This window comes from Hippopotamus amphibius, chromosome 13, assembly GCF_030028045.1.
Source record: "Hippopotamus amphibius kiboko isolate mHipAmp2 chromosome 13, mHipAmp2.hap2, whole genome shotgun sequence".
Classification (NCBI taxonomy): domain Eukaryota; kingdom Metazoa; phylum Chordata; class Mammalia; order Artiodactyla; family Hippopotamidae; genus Hippopotamus; species Hippopotamus amphibius.
In genome coordinates this window covers 97,522,153-97,542,591 of record NC_080198.1, presented here as the reverse complement: position 1 = coordinate 97,542,591, position 20,439 = coordinate 97,522,153, and positions in this window count along the sequence as shown.

Sequence of the window (20,439 nt, the reverse complement as noted above, 5' to 3'; positions counted from 1 at the left end):
AGGAGGATGATCTGTGAAAAATGAGAAATTCTGGGTTTTCTGTGTTGTGATGAGAGAAGAGAAGTAAGGATGTGAACATGACATGACTAAGGAAATGGGAAGTATTGTGTCCATGTATTATTTCGTCCACTCAGCATTCTTCCCTTCCTGGACCAGCATGACCTTTCTTCTAAAGCATTGATTTTTTTCTTCTAAGTAGAAAATATTATATGTGGAATCTTAAAAAAATAGTACAAATGGCCTTATTTGCAAAACAGAGTCATAGATGTAGAAAAAACAAACTTATGTTTACAAGAGCGGAAAAAGAGGGGGGGAAGGGATAAATTGGGAGATTGGGATTGACATATAGACTCTACTATATGTAAAATAGATAACTAATAAGGTCCTACTGTATAACACAGGGACCTCATCTCAATACTCTGTAATGACCTATATGGGAAAAGAATCTAAAAAAAGAATGGATGTATGTATGCGTATAACTGATTCACTTTGCTGTACACCTGAAGCTAACACAACATTGTAAATCAACGATACTCCAATAAAAATTACAAAGAAAATATTTGCTGCATGAGTAAGGGGAAACAGCACAGTTGGAAATAAAAAGAGTTAAATGAGTAAATTCAGGAGAAAAAAAGAGACAGTCAGTGGATCTTGGGGAGAAGGAAAGGGAGTACTTCCAGATGTTACTAGGCTCAGAGAAAACCAGAACCAGACAGAAGTTAAAATTGCAATGGCAAATTTTATTCAGGAACTATTATAATATGGGAAACAGAGACCTTGGTATAGAGCTGGCTCCAATCTGAATACAACATGGACAAGTGGGGATTTATAGCCAAGGTATAGAGGGAGGTCAGTTGATGGAAATTTACCAACGGAAGACATCAAGAATAGGGGGGATTCTGGCTAAACTGACTTTGGGGGTTTTGCTAAAGGCAGGTGCAGAGAAGCAAAAATAATTTTCCCTCTACCCCTTTAAGTTCTTGGCTGAGGTCCCTGTAATAAAAGACAGAGAACACCAAACAGATTCATTAACATGCATACCTCATGTACACAGGGGAGATACCCCGGGGGAAGAAAGGAGTAACCCCCTGAGGTGGCTCAGCATTCAGGGTTAAATTCCACCCTAATAGGGAAGGGAGACTGGGGGAGACAGTTCTGGGAGGTTATCAGGAAAAACAAGATAAACAAGGGCAAGGTTTGTTGGGCAGATTTAAGTCAGTGCCTTCTCCATTGATAAGATTCCCTTCTGATTTTGTTTTCAGCCATATTGAGGTATAAGTGACAAATTGTAAGATATTTAAAGTGTACAACCTGATAATGTGATATACCTATACATTGTAAAGGGATCCCCCCCATCAAGTTCATTAACACACCATTACCTCACAAATTTATCTTTTTTCCCCCCAGTGAGAACACAAGTTCTACTCTCTTAGCAAATTTTAATTATTCAGTACAATATTATCAGCTATAGTCACCTCAGACCGTAGTCATCTTAAAACTGAAAATTTGTACCCCTTTACCAACCTCTTCCTATTTCCCTTCCCCGCAGCCCCTGGCAACCACTTTTCTACTTTCTGTTTCTTTTTACAAAGGTATGATTTACCAAGCTAATGTAAGTTATAGATAGCTTAAGAGAAAAGAGAAAAATGTCTCCTTAACTCTGGAAAACAAAACAATTAGAGAACCAGCAACGTCACCTGGAGGTAGAAAAACCCCACGCATCTAGAACATACACAAAAAGACAGACACAGAGATCTTACGTAACAGCTTTCATTCTAAAATTTTGGTCATGAGACAGGCACGATAATACAAGTTGCTGATTTACAAAAGAACAGCAGATCCAGATTGTGTTTCTGGCAGATGGATTATGTTAAGGTTACCCACTCAGGTGGCCAAAACTTTTAACTAATATTAGTGGCAAAGACCTTGTCAGATAACAAAAACAATGCATTTTAGTAAGGAGTTTGATGCCCTTTTATCAAGGGAAGAGAACTCGTGGATTGGGAGACTAGTGTATCCCAAGCCACGGCGCAATCTTTTCTAGAAATCTTGGGCAAAAGGAAGTTTCATACAAGATTAGAAGAGGTGACATGGAAACAGGGCATGATTGGCTAGGAGGTCAGGGATTTCCTTAGAAGACTCCAGGTCCCATTTTCTCAGGCAAGGTGAGCTAGCTAAGCCGAGCTGGAGGATTCAGCTTTTAAGATGTTTCATTTGCTTTGTTTCCAAATAGCTCAGGTAGTTGCTTTTGCAGTTGCCCAAGTCCCTGGAGACCCCCCCGCGGAGAATGGGGGCCCAAAGTTCCAAGTGACTGTGGGAGCTGAGGGGCTGGAGAAAGAAAAGTCTGGGAGGCCTGGACAGAAGGGTGGAGGAGCTTGTGATTTCGGGTGGCCTCAGCCTGTAGCAGCCTGAAGGAGGATCTCCGTTCCATGACCAGAGGCTGAAGCCAGGCCGTGGCAGTAATGGCACCGAATCCTAGCCACTGGACCACGAGGGCCTATGGCCAGTGACAAGGCCCTGGCTTGTCTGCTTCGGAGAAAGGAGTTTCAACAAAGAGACAGAAAGTGGTGAAACAAGTAGTGTTTATGAGAATCAAAAAAGTATGTGTGGATAGACACACACGGTTAGGCTCAGAGAGAGAATCACGCCCTCGTGGTAGCTTAAATCACTTATGTGGGGGCAGTCCTTCTGGGTTCCCTCTGGCCAATCATCTTGCTTTGCCTGGCTCTGAGACCATATCTGGTCTGACTCAGGGTCCTCCCCTGTGTGCACACACATCTCTTAGCCAAGATGGATTTCAGAGCAAGGGTTTCTGGGAAGTTGTCAGAACATATTATGGTCTGGCACCCTCTCCCTCCTCTGACCCCTGAGGAATCTTTCTGGGCATGCGTAGTTGGGGAGGTCACCTTGACCTCAAGAGCAAGAAATATGTGGACTCTTTATCTTCTCTGCAGGCAGGACTCAGCTCCTCCTTGCCCCACCATCAACTTCATCTTGGAGTATCTGCCCACAGTGGACAGACTCCAGCAGCTCAGGCTGGGGCCCCTCTGCCTCCTGCCTCACTTGAATGGACACATATCAAAAGACTCAAGGGAGCTGGATGGAAGACAGAAGGTGACATGAGGAGGAAGGAGGTGTAGAGGAGCCACTTTGGGGAGTGCTTATGTTTCCGAGAGGCCAGGGAAGTTCCAAATTATCCTCAGCGAAATCATGCCGGCAAAGAGAGGGACAGGACTGATGGAGCACAGAGTCAGCCAGAGTTTGAGAAGGGGTTTCTGACAGCAAAGTTCCCACAGGAGGGGCAGCGTCAAATAAAACAGACAGAACAGAGAGACCTTTAAAAAATAGCTCCCATCAGCCTCTGAATATCAACTTCCAATGTGGCCAGCTTCTGACCATAGGGCTATTGTAAAAAATTCTTTCAACTATCTATCAGATTTCAGCTGGAACAAATAGTAAATATTCCTGGTGGTATTAACCCTGACCCCCCTCTTTTTTTTCTTATCGTTTTTCTCTTAAACCAAAGGTATACCTTTTCTCTTCCTGGTACAGAGAGGGAGACACCCTTACAAATGGAGATTCCCTTTATAAATGTAAATTTCCCTTAAAAAGGGTAAATAATCCTCAGTTTTCAGAGCTTCTCACGTGTCTGCTTTTTCTTAAAAATAATCTGCTCAAAGTAATCCCTAGGCTCAAGAGGTATATTTTGGGGTGACATATTCTACTCCCCTTCACAGGGTAGGGTGATAAGATATTGAGGGTGGGGGAGGATGAACTTGACCATCCATCAAAGGTGGGGAGACTTTGGCTAAACTGACCCAGCAGCATTCTGCTTTAGCAAGAATCTTTGCTAAAACTGGACTGAACAGAGTTCAAGAACAGAGCCCAGGGTCAGGGTCTTGAGAGTTTAGAGGAGCATGACAGGAGTGAGGTCAAGGAGAATCTCTGTCACTGGTCAGATGCTTCTGCCAGAGCCCATGGGCAGGGTCAGCAGGAGGAAATAAGCCATGTGGTTTATTTCACCAGGTAAGTTATTCACCAGGTAAGTCAGTCTCACTGCGTACAAGGAAGCTCCTGAAATCTGGGAGCTAAGGGTAAAGCCGTGGGGCTTCCTGGTCTCCTGGGGTTCTGGGAAGGGCTGTGGGATGCTGGGACTGTCCTCTCTGACCCCAGCGCATCCCTGAGAGTCCACACCAAGAGGGAGCAGACCAGGGCTGCAGGGCAGCACTTGAGCTCCAGTACAGGTTTCTGGGGGGTTACAGCCAGGATTCACACTGACGGGTCAGCTACGAAAGTCTCGGACTTTGCCCCTGAAATCAACATGTACGTGAGGATTAAATGAGTTAGTATGTGTAAAGCACTTAGAACTCTGCCTGGCACTTAGCAAGCACTTATATATATAAGCTATGTGTAAATAAAAAACATTGGGAAAATAGCCACTACGCACAGACCAGTTATCTCTAGTGAATGAAATTTGGCAAAGGTACTTTTTCAGTTAATACATTTCTTAATTTTTTTGAAATTAAAGAAATATGTTAATCAAAGCTCGCATGTAGATGATGATACTGATGCTGATGATTCTGGCAGATGGTAACCATGTGGATGCCCCAAGATAGTTGTCAGGGGTACAAGTTCTAGAGTTACTTCGTTGAGTATCAGTCCTGGCTCCGTAATTTCTTAAATGTGGTATCTTGGTGACTTATTTTCCTGCTCTACACTCCTGAGTTTTCTCACATGAAAGTGGGGGTAGGATGTCATTAAGTATAAATTGCAGCATGAGGCTCCAGTGAGGTCCTGCATGGAGAACACTTAGAACCGCTCCAGATGCACAGCAAATACCCCATCACTGTAGCTCATGTTGCCCAGGCATTTCCAGTCTTCTAGCTTATTCACAAGACCTTAGGGATATAGGGCTGGGATTTTTATAGCAATATAACTGGAACTCTTAGGGCGGTAATTAATACTCAATTGGGGTTTGATGTTGTTGTTTCCTTTTTTTTTTTTTTTTTTTGGTGTTTTGTGTTGTGTGTTTGTTTGCTTCTTTTTAGATTGTACTTAGCTTTTCAAACACACGAAAGTAGAGCGACCAGGAAAGAACTCCCCTGCACCTTTCATCTGACTTAAACCTTTACCAGCATGTCACAATCTTTATTACTGGATTTTGGTCCCTTTCAGTTAGCAAACAGACTTGGGGAGATTACATGACTTGCCCTAACTGCTGAATCAAATAATTTGCTGTGACAAGTAAATTGGTGAGAAGTGCACAATGGTTTCATTTTTAAATTAATTGTTCCCTTTTCAAGAATTCAGAAATAGCTTAACTGTCCTGAGGGCTCAGATTTGTGGGCTTTTGACTCATATTGTAGTTCATGGCGGGCCATGTGATAATTCTTTCTAGATGAGCACTGGCCAGTGGAAATCTAATGTGAGCCATAGATGGAATTTTAATTTTTCCAGTAGCCATATTTTTTTAAAAAGCAAAAAAGCAACAGGCATAACTAATTTTAATAATACATTGTATTTAATTCAACCAATCCAAAACAGTATTTCAGCATACAATGAATGTAAGAATTATTAATGTGATTGCATGCATTCTTTTTTTGTTTTTACTTAGGTTTTTGAGATATGGTGTTCATTTTATAATCATAGCACATCTGAATTGGGATACTCAGTAGCCACAAAGGGCCAGTGGCTACTATTTGGACAGCACAGCTCTGTATACTGGTTCCTTGAGGTTAAGATCTGTATCTTCTTCATCCTGTTGTCTTTTGCAAATAATGAATGAACCTCTCTCCAGTTTTGAGCAGAAACACATATTAAAACTCTTCCACCTGAAAGGGTAGGAGTGCACTGCTAAATATTCCTCACTGTCATTTGCTAGAGAAAGCCACACCTGCTACATTTGGGGTTTGTTATAGTTCTAGACACAGAAGCTCCTTCATTTTAATTAAAGACATACCTTTATTTTCAAAGGTATTCTTTGCTTTGAAAAGTAAGCAAATGACCAGGAAAGTGATAGAGTAGGAAGTCTGCCATGAATTCCGCAGTACTGTAGCAAGAAGGGATTTTGAGGCAGAGGCAAAATTGAAAGGATCCCAGAAAGAATCCCTGAATAAAGTAAAAGGACTGAATAAAATCCCATCTCTCAACTGGGAGATTTAAGGCAAGTGAGAAAAAACCCCACTGGAGCCGATAAGGCTGGTGCCCGATGCTAATTCCCTGGGGCAATTTCTGGGCACCTGTCCGACTGCCCATGGGAGACACCTGCAACCCTTTGTCTGGGAGCGTCCTCTGACATCCAATACCTGCTCCCTTCACACCCGGAGCAGCCTGAAAGTTCCCAGGAATTCCCACCCTCCCTGGGAGCAGCCCTCCACCAGTGACTGACGGGAATGAAGACCAAAGACCTCAGCTCACCTGTGCCTCCGGCAAAAGAACTCTGAAGTGTTCTTCCCCTTCGGCCCAAAGCTCCCTGCAGGATTAAGTTCTAGTTGCCCTCAGTGACAATTTGCCTGAGAATCCACCCATTATGGGCTTCTTTCCTCCCTGGTCTCAATGTCCCCCTCCCCAGACATGCAATGGTGTTACAATCACTAGGACCCTCACAGGAGGGGGTTCATAGGCTAAGGGAAACGGATACACTCACGGACATCCTATCCAAGCAACCGGGAGATGTAAGGAAAATAGTACTATAAGGAATGTGGTGTAGGTTGTTGCTTTCCGCTACCACCAAAGTGCTAAGGGAAGAAAATGACAGAATTCGGTCAGCCAGCTATCAACTCAGGTATGGTGGGAGGCTAGAAGACCTCTGTGGTTCTTTAAAGAGACCTTCACTCCTGCAGCTGCAGGACAGGCTGTGCTGAACATCAGGCCAGTATGTTCACTGTGAGCAGAGCAAAGTGACAAGAACTCTGAATTCATAGCCCTGGCAGGTCTACATCCCCTCTAGGGAAGGAGTGGGACCCTGAGACTCAGGATGGGCACAGCTTTGTATATGTGATTGAAAACCTTGGACCCCCAGAGCTGGTAGGACTGGCTTTCTCCCCCTTGCTGGAGGACGGCAGCTCCCTTTGCCTGGAGACGTGCACAGGCTTCACGTGGCAAGATGATTCTTGCCTTCTTCAAGACCTGCCTCCCTTCATTGCTTTTAGATTAATGACCAGGTTCGTGTCAACATCATGCATGTACAGAAAAACTTTCCTTTGTTTAGAAATGGAATTTTTAACCAAAAGGATTATAGGATCTACCTGAGATATACACCAGGAACTGGAAAAACTGGCCTGAAAATCTTTCTGAACTGGGGACGGTGGAACATATGAGACTGCATAAGAATGTATTGATATAGGAACACTCTCCCATAACTCAAAATTTAACAATCTGGCAAGGACAGCTAGGACCTAGTCCTAATAAAGTTGGAATGGTTCATTGAAATCTGAAATAAAAGATGCCCCAAAGTAAATGAGATGAGGTTTTTTTTAAGAACCTTTATTGAGATATAATTGACATACAATGAAGTGCATATATTTAAAGCGTACAATTTGATATTTTTTTCTTATTAGTAATATATATATGGCAATCCCAATCTCCCAATTCATCCCACCCCAACCTCTCTCCGCGCCCCCCCACCCTGCCCCGCTTTCCCTCTTTGGTGTCCATATGTTTGTTCTCTACATTTGTGTCTCTGTTTCAGCCTTACAAACTGGTTGATCTGTACCATTTTTCTATATTCTGCATATATGTGTTAATATATGATATTTGATTTTCTCTTTCTGATTTACTTTACTCTCTATGACAGTCTCTAGATGCATCCATGTCTCTACAAATGTCCCAATTTTGTTCCTTTTTATGGCTGAGTAATATTCCATCATATATATGTACCACATCTTCTTTATCCATTCATCTGTTGATGGGCATTTAGATTGGTTCCATGTCCTGGCTATTGTAAATAGTGCTGCAATGAACATTGGAGTGCATGTGTCTTTTGAATTATGGTGTTCTCTGGGTATATGCCCAGCAGTGGGATTGCTGGGTCATATGGTAACTCTCAGTTTTGCAAGGAACCTCCATACTGTTCTCCATAGTGACTCTATCAATTTACATTCCCACCAACAGTGCAAGAGGGTTCCCTTTTCTCCACACCCTCTCCAGCATTTATTGTTTGTAGATTTTCTGATGATGCCCATTCTGACTGGTGTGAGGTGATACCTCATTGTAGATTTTATTTGCGTTTCTCTAATAATTAGTGATGTGGAGCAGCTTTTCATGTGCCTCTTGGCCATCTGTGTGTCTTCTTTGGAAAAGTGCCTATTTAGGTCTTCTACCCATGTTTTGATTGGGTTGTTTTATCTTTTTTTTTTTTTATATTGAGCTGCAAGAACTGTTTATATATTTTGGAGATTAATCCTTTGTCTGTTGATTCATTTGCAAATATTTTCTCCCATTCTAAGGGTTGTCTTTTCGTCTTGTTTATAGTCTCCTTTGTTGTGCAAAAGCTTTTAAGTTTCATTAGGTCCCACTTATTTATTTCTGTTTTTATTTCCATTGCTCTAAGAGGTGGATCAAAAAGGATCTTGCTGTGATTTATGTCATAGAGTGTTCTGCCTATGTTTTCCTCTAAGAGTTTTATAGTCTCTGGCCTTACATTTAGGTCTTTAATCCATTTTGAGTTTATTTTTGTGTATGGTGTTAGGACATGTTCTAATTTCATTCTTTTACATGTAGCTATCCAGTTTTCCCAGCACCACTTATTGAAGAGGCTGTCCTTTCTCCATCGTATATTCTTGCATCCTTTGTCAAAGATAAGGTGACCACATGTGCGTGGGTTTATGTCTGGGCTTTCTATCCTGTTCCATTGGTCTGTATTCCTCTCGTACTAGCTGTTTCTCAAGTAACTTTAACTCAAAATAATCAATATGCCAAAGTGGCATATTTTAAGGTGGCGTATTCTACCTCTCCTTCAGGGTGCTGGAGAGAGTCCCAGATCTCATTGACCTTCTAGCCATATGACCCAAAAGAAACCATGGTTCTAGAGGAAGGGCAAGGAACATCATTTGTGGGACCCAGTACAAAATATCCAAAAAGCAGAGAAAAAAAGTGTAGCTAAAGTTGCTAAAATATAAATCTTTTTGCTTTAAAAATATTTTGTTACTTATAAAATGTGTCAATGAATAGAAACATAAACTTACAATAGTATAAAATTTTGATGTTATAGTTTTATATAGTATTTTATGTAATACATAATATATAATATTTCATTTTATATGAAATATGTAATGCAATATATAACAATACTTTATTAATGTGATATCTTGATTGTTCATAAGTTTTTCTAGTTCACCTTTCTGCAAATGCAGGTGTTAAGTCATCAATGTTCATACTTCTGGCAACTTCATTTTCAGTCAATATAATTGAAGCTTGTCACTCACTCTTGGCAAATTCAAGATCATATATAATTTTTATAATTTTAAGATTCAAGAAAGATTTTCTTCTGATACAACTGGAGGTAAAATGTATTTTACAGGCTTTGAAAGCAATGCAATAAATATGATAAATGATTTCATAATTCAAATTTTAGAACATGTAGAACTGATGACGTGCAGAACAATTTTCTTAAAAAAATTTAACTCTTCACACAAGTCAGTTCTGTGTAAATCTAAATTTGGTTTTAAGTATAAAGTTATACAATAGCATTTTGATGTTTCCTCTGATAGCTTCTGTGACTTGGAGAGCTTATGCAACAAACCAAAAGTGATTTGTACATAATTCTAAACACTTCTTTATTGATTCTTTCACTGTACCTTAAATTATACGGAAAAAAGTACTTTAAAACTGTTTCTTATTAATCATTGGTTCACCTAAAACCTCATGTGAACCTATCCTTTGTTTTCTGTCCTTTGCAGCAATCTTTAAATTTAGTTTTATCTCTGTGGATATTTGCTTTGGAATGTTGCAGCAGTTTTCAAAACGAGAGATTCTAAATCCTTTGAAAAATTCCAGTAATTCCCTGACATGCTTTGTTGCGATGCCCTGCATTTTATAATAATTTACCGATATTGTTTACGATGGCCAATTTCTGTCACCGATCTCAGGCCAGAGGGTTAACCCCTGTTCAGCAGCCACAAGCGCAGGCCTGGGGACAAAAGGGCCAGTCGCATCGCACCGCCGCCATCACTGTCCCATCTCTCCTCCTCCTGGCGGTTGCCACCACAGTGTAGACCACACACCCTCGTGGGAGCCGTCCCCAACTCACCTTCCACTCCCTCACCAGCGTTTCTTGGGAGCACCTCCCAAACTGACTTGGGATTTACCTGGACTTGTTTTCTGTCACCGGGTCTGCTTTGAGGGAAGTCAGAACAATGTCTAAGTTGTTAAGTCAGTCAACAACTTAATCTGGCACAAGTAATAAAAGGGATTCCTTGATTCTCAAGCTCTCAAGGGAAAACAGCTCAACGAAAGCCTGGGGCGGGGGGAAAGACCTCCTCCTGCTCGCTGAGAAGCTGCTTGATCCGGGCTTGTCACAGCTGGGACAGTAGAGCTGAGGATGTTCAGAGGAAGGGTAATGTTATTTGTTTGCATCATGTGTCTGAAGGAAGGAGAGAGTGGAGCCATCTCGCCAACCAGACTGCCTATGCATCTCCCAGTGGGGCAACAGGGATGGGGGCTACTGACTTCCTCAGACTTTTAGATCCTAGGTCGGTGAGCATTTTCTTTAAAGGGTCCAATAATACGTATTCGTTCTCTGTTGCAACTCCTCCCGTTGTGCCTCTGTGGCTCAGAAGCAGCCACAGAGAATACATAGACAAGTGAGCGTGGCTGGGTTCCAACAGAGCTTCACTTCTGGGCACTGAAATTTGAACTTCATGTCATTTGTACATGTTATGAAATATTGTTCTTCTTTTGTTTTTTTCCAACTGTTTCAAAATGTAAAATCCCCCTCGTGGCTCATGGGTTGCACAAAAGCAAGCGATGGATTGAATGTGGCCACTGACACGCATGCGCTCAGTAGGGCTGTCAATTGGGCCCCTCCCCCACGCACTATGCGGTGAGCCGCTTTGAAGTCCCAGAGCTTCTGGGCATCCATCACTGTGATTGTTTTTTGGTTTTTTAGTTTTTATTTTACATTAGAGTATAGTTGATTTACCATGTTATGTTAGTTTCAGGTGTACAGCAAAGCGATTCAGTTATTCATATACATATATCTATTCTTTTTCAGAGTTTTTTCCCCATGTAGTTTCTTACAGAATACTGAGTAGAGTTCCCTGTGCAATACAGTAGGTTCTTGTTGATTATCTATTGTATATATAGTAGTGTGTATATGTTACTCCCAAACTTCCAATTTATCCTCCTTCCCCGCCCCCCGCGCCCCCGCCACTACCTTTCCCTTTTGGTAACCATAAGTTTGTTTTTGAAGCCTGTGGGTCTATTTCTGTTTTGTATATAAGTTCATTTGTATCTTTTTTTGGATTCCACATATAAGTGATCTTATATGGTATTTGTCTTTCACTGTCTTACTTCACTTAGTATGATAATCTCCAGGTCCATCCATGTTGCTGCAAAAGGCATTATTTCACTCTTTTTGTATGGCTGAATAATAGTCCATTGTGTATATGTACCACATCTTCTTTATCCACTCATCTGTCAATGAACCTTTAGCTTGCTTACCTATCTATCCCTATGACTTTTCATGAAGGAGGGTGCAGACAAAATATTTCAGCACTTCTCCCTACTTAATCTACCTAGCCTCATCTCCTTCCACCCCACCCCCATGACCTGTCACCCCCTTTCAGGAAGGAGGAGATCCTGATATGACTGCTGGGAGCAAGGAATTCTTGGACTAAGTTTACTTGTGGGCGAGGTTATCACATCATTACAGTGGTGTCCTCTGGGGCACGTTCACTCAGCTTAGCCAGGGTTGGCCCTAATCTGAAGCCTGACAATCTAGTGGTTAAATAATAATTGACAGTTTCCAATCGGTGCTTGGGCTTGTCTGTAGCATGTTTGGTGACTCCATTGGAGGAGAGGGGAGCAACAGGGCCAAATTCAAACAGTCCTGGGTCCTTGGATATGACACCTCCAACAGTCACTACCTCTCCCAGGACGCCTAATCAAGTTAACCAGTAACTATTGGCCGAGTAGTATGAATGTGTTAAATAAACAAAGTGCAAACATTTAAGATAGGCTCAATAAGTTGAGTACAGAAATCTTTGTATATTTTACTCGTCTCTATGCCTGGAAATACTTTCAACCCACCACTTCATTCCCGCACTTCTCATCTGGTTGGATAGCCCTTATCTTTCCCATCTCAATTTAGAAGTCACTTCCTCTAAGCCTTCCTTGCCTGATGCTACACTGGGTTAGGTCCTGATCCTGCAATCCCAAAGCACCCTGCTTCTCCATCACACACATAAAAATAGAGAGCAATTCCTAGCTGAATTATCAGGGTCAGGGTCAGGAGAGTCTCTCTTCCTCCCCACCACTCTCCATCCCTCTTGAATCCTATTAACAGCAGCGGTGGTAAACAAGAACTCCATTCTGATTGTCATGCTGTGCAGATCCCTGTGTCACACAGAATCCAATCCAAATAAGCTTAATGGGTGCTTCCAAGAGGTTTTAACTATGTGCCAGCTATTCCCAAATTGTAAAATCTTACAAGCCGCATCTTAGAATTCTCACGTCACACTTCTGTCACAAAATCACGCAGGTGCAGCTGGTACAAGCCAAATTAAGCCCTTTCTATTTCTGCGCAGGGCAGAAACACACACACTTAGACTGGTTTTTTGACATGCATTTTTCTCAAGTAAATAAATCATTTCAGTGAAGACCCTGGGTAATTTTGACAGCTACCCTTTAGCAGCTACATGACAATGGGAATTTGAAAGGACCAAAATGACATCACAATGAATAAATATGATTTTGAGAACCTGCTTCAATCCACATCTTTTGGGGGAAAAAAAAAACTATACGCCTAAAATTCTAAGTAAAGTGCTTTAATACATACACATTTCTTATTATTGGGATACATATTGGGATATATAGACTCTACCAAGGAAACACAGAAACATAAGGCTATGAGTAATGAATAGTTGTGTTGAAATTAGCACAGTGCAGATCCTGCCACCTGCTTCGTTGGTTATTAATGTGGGTGTTCAGAACCCTGGCCAGGTCTTAAAAAGACAGCTTCCCAGTCTCAACAATAGTTGAGCCCTGCTCGCCAGCACACTGTTTGACTTTGTCTTTTTCTTTGGTGCCACAAGACTCCTTGAGTAAAGTGTAAGGCTGAGCTCTGTATTTCAAAAGCCTATTAATTTAGTTCTAGCAATTGTAAAGTCTTCAGTGAAGTTTCGTTTTCATGAGTTCCACTTTCGGGCACTGAGGACGTTTGGAAAGACTAAATAACTGGAAGGATACCACTCGGGGCTGGTTCAGCTCTGCTCTGGACCGTCCCACGTGGAGTGGGGCCATGAACTCTTCTCTAAGGGACACTCTTTATTCACCGTATCTATTTAGCACTCTTGCAAACCTCAATTTTCATTACCTCACAGGAGAAGGAGTTGAGAAAGCTGGTTTTCGCTTTAGCACGTGTCTGCCTCTAGATCTTACTTTTGAAATACTCATTGTTGTATTTGTTTGCTGGGGCTGCCATAGGAAAGCATGAACTGGGGAGGAACCCAATTAGTCTGCAACATTTGTGTTCAAAGGGAATTTCAGACATGCAACCGATCAGCCTGCCAAGATGTGATCACTCTCACTTGACGTCTTTGAAGATCATCAGAAGAGGGTCTTCGTGCTTTTTTGATCAGAGTCCTGTGCTTTCCAATATATTTGTTAAATCAACCAATATTCAGAGATATTTCTAAAGTTTTTTCCCATCTTTTTCTCTTTTTTAATTTAGCTGCTTAATCAGATGCCTCAGAATCCAGATCCTCCCCTCCCCCCTTTTTTTACAAATTTGTTTGTTTGTTTATTTATTTATTGGCTGCATTGGGTCTTTGATGCTGTATACAGGCTTTCTCTAGTTGCAGCAAGTGGGGGCTGCTCTTCTTTGCGGTGGGAGGGCTTCTCATTGCAGTGGCTTCTCTTGTTGTGGAGTACGGGCTCTAGGTGTGTGGACTTCAATAGTTGCAGCACACGGGCTCAGTAGTTGTGGCACACAGGTTTGGTTGCTCCACGGCATGTGGGATCTTCCCGGACCAGGGCTCGAACCCGTGTCCCCTGCACTGGCAGGTTTCTTACCCACTGCACCACCAGGGAAGCCCAGGTCCTCCCTCTTGAGCATCTCATTTTCTCATCTTTGTGAACATCCCTCCACTACATTAATACATGCACCATACAGATTGACTATCTTAGCAAGGAAAGGCTCATAGACATTACGTTTTATCTCAAAGGTCTGAAATTCCTTTTCATATTGGGCTTCTATTTTGTCCTGCTGCTTCTGAAGTTTTTGAGGGACACTGACATGGACCAAATACTCAGTCAGGGCCCCTGAAGATTTTAGCCTCATTTCTGTGGGAGTCAAAGGCATCTGTGCCTTCAGACTTGCTGAGCTATCAGTATCTTGTAAAAATTAATAAATGGAAACCTCACTAAAAGGGAGTCAGGAGGGCTGAAGGGGGAGTGCCCATGTAAGTACCACTCTAAGTCAACATGCATCCCAACAGGAAGAGATGTACCTTGCATCTCCCGCAAGAAAGGACACTACTTTACCACAGCCAGCAGAAGGGAGAAAAATCTTCTCCTTGCTTGTCAACAGCTCAGCCAATGAAGAGCCACCAGTTTCCTCCCAGTTTCCTCCAGTAGATATTGGTTTATAACAGCCTGTCTCAACTTCCCTTTTCCTCTATAAAAGACGTTCCTCTCCTTTGCTTTACTGGACTTGCATATGGTTGCCATAGTTTCATGTCCTGAATTGCAGTTCTTTGCTGCTTCCAAATAAACCCATTTTGCTGGTAAAGTAACTGCCTCTTTTATCATTTTAGGTTAACCATCTTCACCATCATAGTTTCTACCATTCCTCTTCAGGTTCCAAAAGTCACTTGGTATCAAGCATGTCGTGCTAGAGGGAAAATGACTGATTTTTAGGGTGGCTGCCAAGGAGGCCCCGAACAGAAGAGAATGGATTAGTCCTCAGCTCCTCTCCGTGCCTGCCCAGTTTTCTCCCTTGTGCTCTGGGGCCTTTCATGAGCATTTGGTTTGTGGTCAAATGCCAATCACTATTCACTCACGCAGAAGATATGCATTAAGTGCCTACTAAGTGCCAGGCTTGGTGCTGGCTCTGGATGTCAGATCATGAAGAAGCAGGGCTGCAGCATCACTACTTCGGCTTAGGCTGCCTGCCACCCTCCCTGTCCAGAGCAGGAGGAACTCTCAGAGGTGCTGAAGTTGTGAGATCTTAGCCGTGTAACCAAAGTTCTCTACTTCTACTGTTTCTCTTCACAAAACAGGATATCACAGAACTGATCTCATGGGGCAGTGAGGACTAAAAAGGGCGTCTACAAAAGTACTTGGCACTGTGCCTGCTGCACAGTAATCTGTGGGCTGCACTGGAAAGTACTGTATCGGTAGACAGTGTTTAGATAATTATCAAACCTCTCTAGTAGTAATCAGGAAAGTGCACATCTCAGACCGGCACTTAGAATCAGCCAACACTCGGGTTGGGACGTGAACCCACGGGCTGGGACTCGAACCCTCTGTCTTCCAATTAAAATCATTCACCTGGTGTTAGGACTTACTGAAGCTCGGGTTCTTTATGTCTCAGGGCAGAAGGAATTCGGTGAGAGGCAGAGTGACAGGCAAGAAGGAGATTTATTAATATAGGACACTTGTGGGGGACGCAAGAGGGCAGGAAGGGGGGCTCAGCCTCAAGAATTAACTGGGAAAGCAGGTTTATTTAGGGAGATACACACGCCATAGACAGAGTGTGGGCCATCTTACAAGGGGAGAAGCCCTGAAATATGGGGTGGTCAGTTTTTATGGGCTGGGTAATTCTATAAGCTAATAAGTGGGAGAATTATTCCAAGTATTTGGGGAAGGGGCAGAGATTTCCAGAAACTGGGCCACAGCCCAAACTACTGACACCAGGTTGTGGTAAAGGAAAGTGCAGCGTTTGTTGTGAGATGCTGAATAAGGAGTCCAGAACAGCTAGTGCTCAAAAAAGCCCAAGGGGCACATCTGGGGGTGAGGTGCTCATGGTCATCAAATAGATAACATCTTCCCTTTGGTGGGGGTTTTAGCATCTGAAAAAACAACTCAGGAAACCGGCATCAGAAGCTCTTAGGGTACTTCAGAGAGGACTTTAAGCAGAGGATATGGGGGTGGGATTTGCCCCAGAAGAAGGCCCCATAGAGACCTGCTTGGTTACAGGGTGTCACCTGCGCTTCTGACTGACCAGCTATAGATCAGCGATTCCCACAACCTCATCTTTGTGTTTGATTAATTTGCTAAACTGGGTCACGTCACTCCGGTCACATAACTCTAGTGTTTACTCGCTAGATTACCATTGAATACAAAGGTTGTAACAGGAACATCCAGGTGGAAGAGAGGCAGAGGACGAGGTATATGGTAGTTCAGGGTGAAGCCCTGTGACAGGCACAAAGACAATGGATGAAGTCACTGTGCTCCAATGAGACATAAGAACAAACGAATCAGGGCTTCCTAGGTGGCACAGTGGTTAAGAATCCGCCTGCCAATGCAGGGACGTGGGTTCGATCCCTGCTCCAGGAAGATCCCACGTGCTGTGGAGCAACGAAGCCCATGAGCCACAACTATTGAGCCTGTGCTTTAGAGCCTGTGAGCCACAACTATTGAGCCCATGTGCCGCAACTACGGAAGCCCACATGCCTAGAGCTCATGCTCCGCAATAAGAGAAGCCATGACAATGAGGATCCCAGTGCTGCAAAGAAGAGTAGCCCCCGCTTACTACAACTAGAGAAAGCCCGCGTGCAGCAACGAAGACCCAACACAGCCAATAAATAAATAAATAAATTTATATGAAAGAAAAAGAACAAATGAATCTGAAACTGGAACAAAGTGTGTTTTTCAGGAGGAGGTGAGCGAAAGGACCAGGTATGAGGGCTCTGTTGAGAATGGGGAACTGAGAATAGATGGCTGCATAGCATGGAGTGTCTCTGGGGACACAGGGTGAGGAAGGCAGTGTGGGGGCAAACGGAAACATCTTGAATGCTAGGTTTGAAAATACGGATTTTATTTTGCACTAACGAGTTTGTGAGACAGGAAGAAAGGCACAGCCTTTAAAAGAACGACACAGCCATTGAGGACACGGCATAAACTGGTTAGAGCCAGCTAGGCCCAAGATGGCAGGAGATTCAACTTCCAGTGGACCTTGAGCCTCACCATGTGCTCCTTGTAACGCATTTGCATCTAAACGCCACACCCACAGGTGCCGTGGCCGTTCTGAGGCTGACCATAAAAGGCCAAAAGTTGAGCAGTGGCCCAATTCCTGGAAATCCACACCCCTTCCCCACAATAGTTGGAATAACTTTCCCACTCGTTAGCCTATGAAATTACACAGCCCATAACAATTAACAACATGTATTTCAGGGCCTCTCAGCTTCTGCGATGACCCCCGCTCTGTCTATGGAGTGTGTATTTCTGCTTTAAATCTGCTTTCACTCTACTTCAGCTCTGGAATTCTTTCCTGCATGAAGCCAAAGACCCTCATTTGGCGGCCCGTCCCTGGGACTCACTGGAATTCTGGGACGTGACCGTCCTCTCGTGCCCCATTTTCCTGCAACTTCTGAACTAGGGGATCTTGCAGTCAGGACCCTCACTTACCGTGCTTGCTCTGGCAGCTCTGTAGGAGTTAGGCTGGAGGGAAAATGGATCAGGAAATGTTTCAAATCAGCATATAAATGTTTAAAAAGCCTGGAACCTGTCATTGACTGATTCTGTTCTCAGCTGTGTTCCTGATGTCAAACATAGTTTCATGTGTTCAAAAACACGAGTGTGTGTTTGAATGTATAGAGAGAAAAATCTATGTTGCATGTAGTATGACAGAGGATATTTATTGCCTTCTTCCTTAATTTTTCTATATTGTTTGAAGATTTTCAAGTGAGCAGTTTTCATTAAAAAAAGTAAAGTTATTTTTATTTTTTAAAAAATAAAAGATTTTCTTTTCCATGGAGCTCAAAATGACAGCATCTAATTAAGTCACAGGCTGGTGTGCTGAGTGACTGTGTAAGTCCACTGGTAACCCTGGCAACCCAAAGGCAGTGGACACTGTGTTCTCCAGGCCTGGCCTAAGGGAAGCCCTTGGCTGGGCTTCCATGCGATTGGCCTGAGGAGCCAGCTGGCCCTGAGACAAGCTGAATTGGGAATCAGTAGAGGCCTTTCTCTTCCTTTCTAGGAACCCCAAGTTCTTATACCACTGGTCATTCTCCCTCCCTGCTTCCTTCACCCACACTAGACTATATCACACATTTCACGTGTTTTATTGGAGTATAGCATAAATACAGAAAAGTATAACATGTGATGCTTTTACTCTTCCCTTGTACTATCCCTGACCTCCTTCAACAAATCTTACATTAAAAGAAAATTAGGAACTTCTCTGGTGGTGCAGTGGTTAAGAATTCACCTGCCAATGCAGGGAACACGGGTTCAGTCCCTGGTCCTGAAAGATCCCACATGCCGCAGAGCAATTAAGCCCGTGCACCACAACTAGTGAGCCTGCGCTCTAGAGCCCCTGAGCCACAACTCTTGAGCCCATGCGCCACAACTACTGAAGCCCATGTGCACCTAGAGCCCACGCAATGAGAAGCCACCGCAATGAGAAGCCACCGCAATGAGAAGCCCGTGCATTACAGTGGAGCCCACTCCCCGCAACTAGAGAAAGCCTGTGCTCAGCATTGAAGACCCAACAGAGCCAATAAATAAAATAAATTTTTAAAAAAGAGAAAATTAAAGAACCACCCACCCTGTGTTTTCTTCTCTGAAGCCCATTTCATTCATATGTCCATTCTCTCACTAAAGCCACATGTGGAATGTCCACTTTACCCAGGCAAGGCCAGGCCAGGGAGCGAATGACGGATACTTCTTCAAAAAACCACAGTCCCAACAATGACAAGACAGTGAAGACAGACCATCTTAGGGGGAATGCACAGGGGCTAGGTTAGCAAAGGAACAAAGATCAACCAAGGCTCTGGTAGCAGAGATACCAGAGGACTCAGGAGGCTGTTGCGGAGGAGGAAATTTTCTCTATCCTTCTAGGTGCTTCTGGCCGGTCCAAGAATTGAATTGACATGAGACAGATTAACAGGAGAAAATCAAATAGAAGTTTAATAACGTATACATGGGAGAGACGCAGATAAACTCAGGACTTCACCAAAATGACTGCAGCCTTCACCTTAAATACCATCATCATCTAAAGACGAAAGAGGAAGTTGTGGGTAGTGGTCGGGGACCTCGAAGGGTAAAAGTGCAATTCACATGAAGGTAGAAAATCAAATGTCTGGTAAATAAATGTTGCTAGGCCAGGCAGAGACAATGGGTGGACTCTGATCTCTAAGCCCTGCTGAGTTTCCCCCACCACACCGAGCCCATATCTTAGCAGATGTCTCTGCCGATAGCTCTATTCCAGGGAACAGAACCTACCTAAATTCTTTAGGCAGTCAGGGGGAATTTCAAAGTTTCTTCCTGAGTCTTTTGGGACTTGATTATTTTCAGCTCAAAATAACCCACACGCCAAAGAGATATTTTGGGGTGGAAAATTTTGCTCCCCTACAAGGTGATGCTTAAGGAGGGGCTTAAAACCTGACAAATGGATGGCAGAGCAGGAAGGGAAGTCAGTGCAGAGAGACCAGCCCATGCGAGACCCCGAGGAGTGAGGAAGCAGGACACATCTGGGTTATGGCAAGCTACTTGGTTTGATGGTGCCCAGCCGGGTACAGCCTCTCTAAAAAACTGACACCACTCACGATTCATAGCAGCAGCCAAGCCAATGACCGTTCTACACCATGCCAGTTCTTCTTGGATTTCGTTGCTCTACCACCTTTCTTCCCATACTCTGCTTACTTCACCCGTTCTGAACTTGACCTGGTTCCCAGCCCCATCCACTCCCTGTGTAGCCAGTCTCCTACCACACCATGGTCCCCAGAGTGTCCTGGCTTGGAAGAAGGAATCCACTGTTCTGCCAGGTGCCTGAGTGTCTGCTGGATGTGGAAGCTGGAAAGCATGACCAGTAGCTTCAGGGAGCAGGGCTAACTGTGTCCATGCCCTGAGGAAGGGCAGGCTAGGAAGTCACAAAAGCTCCAACACATTAGGTCTGAGAAAGCTCTGGAGCAAATCTAGGATCAACAACAGAGAACAATCATTTATTTATGGGGATATTTACTGAGCATCTTTGATGTGCCAAGCACTGGGCTGGAGGCTGAAGATAACAACGGGTAGAGTTAGTCCCACCCCTGCTTTGGCTGCTGTTGGTACCCT